Genomic DNA, 861 nt, shown 5'->3' on the forward strand with positions numbered 1-861 from the left:
TTTTTTTTTTTTTTTTTTTTTAATGAGTTTGAGTCTCACTCTGTCGCCCAGACTGGAGTGCAGTGGCCGCTTCCGGCCACCGCAGGCTCTACTTGCTGGGCTCCGGCGATCCTTCCGCCTCAGCCTTCCAAGTAGCCGGAATTACAGGCGTACACTACCACGCCCCGCTGATTTTTTGATTTATTGTAGAGATGAGGTCTCGCCTGCCCAGGTGGGTCTCGAACCCGCGGTCTCAGGCAATCCACTCACCTCAGCCTCCCAAAGGCACAGGATTACAGGCTGAGCCATCGAGCCCGGCTCTTTTTCTTTTTTTAGAGAGAAGATCTGGCTCTGCCACCCAAGCTGCAGTGCAGTGGTGCAATCATAGCTCACTGCAGCCTCAAACTTCTGGGCTCAAGCAATCCTCCCACCTCAGCCTCCCTAGTAGCTGGAACTACAGATACACACCATCACATCTAGCTAATTTTTAAAAATTTAGACCAGGTACAGTGGCTCAGGTCTGTAATCCCAGCACTTTGGGAGGCAAAGGTAGGGGGATTGTGTGAACCCAGAAGAATGACACCAGCCTGGGAAACTCTACAAAAAAATTAAAAAACCTGGGGTTCCTGGTGCATGCCTGTAGTTCCAGGTACTTGGGATACTGAGGTAAAAGGATTGCCTGAGCCCAGGAGGTTGAAGCTGTGGTGAGCCATGATCATACCACTGCACTCCAGCCTGGTTGACAGAGTGAGACCTCCACCTCCCCCAATTTTTTTTTGTAAAGACAAGGTCAGCCGGGCTTGGTGGCTCAGCCTGTAATCCCGTGCCTTTGGGAGGCCGAGGTGAGTGGATTGCCTGAGCCCGCGGGTTCGAGACCCGCCT

This window comes from Carlito syrichta, unplaced genomic scaffold (assembly GCF_000164805.1).
Source record: "Carlito syrichta isolate Samal-C Ts95f unplaced genomic scaffold, Tarsius_syrichta-2.0.1 Scaffold103346, whole genome shotgun sequence".
Classification (NCBI taxonomy): domain Eukaryota; kingdom Metazoa; phylum Chordata; class Mammalia; order Primates; family Tarsiidae; genus Carlito; species Carlito syrichta.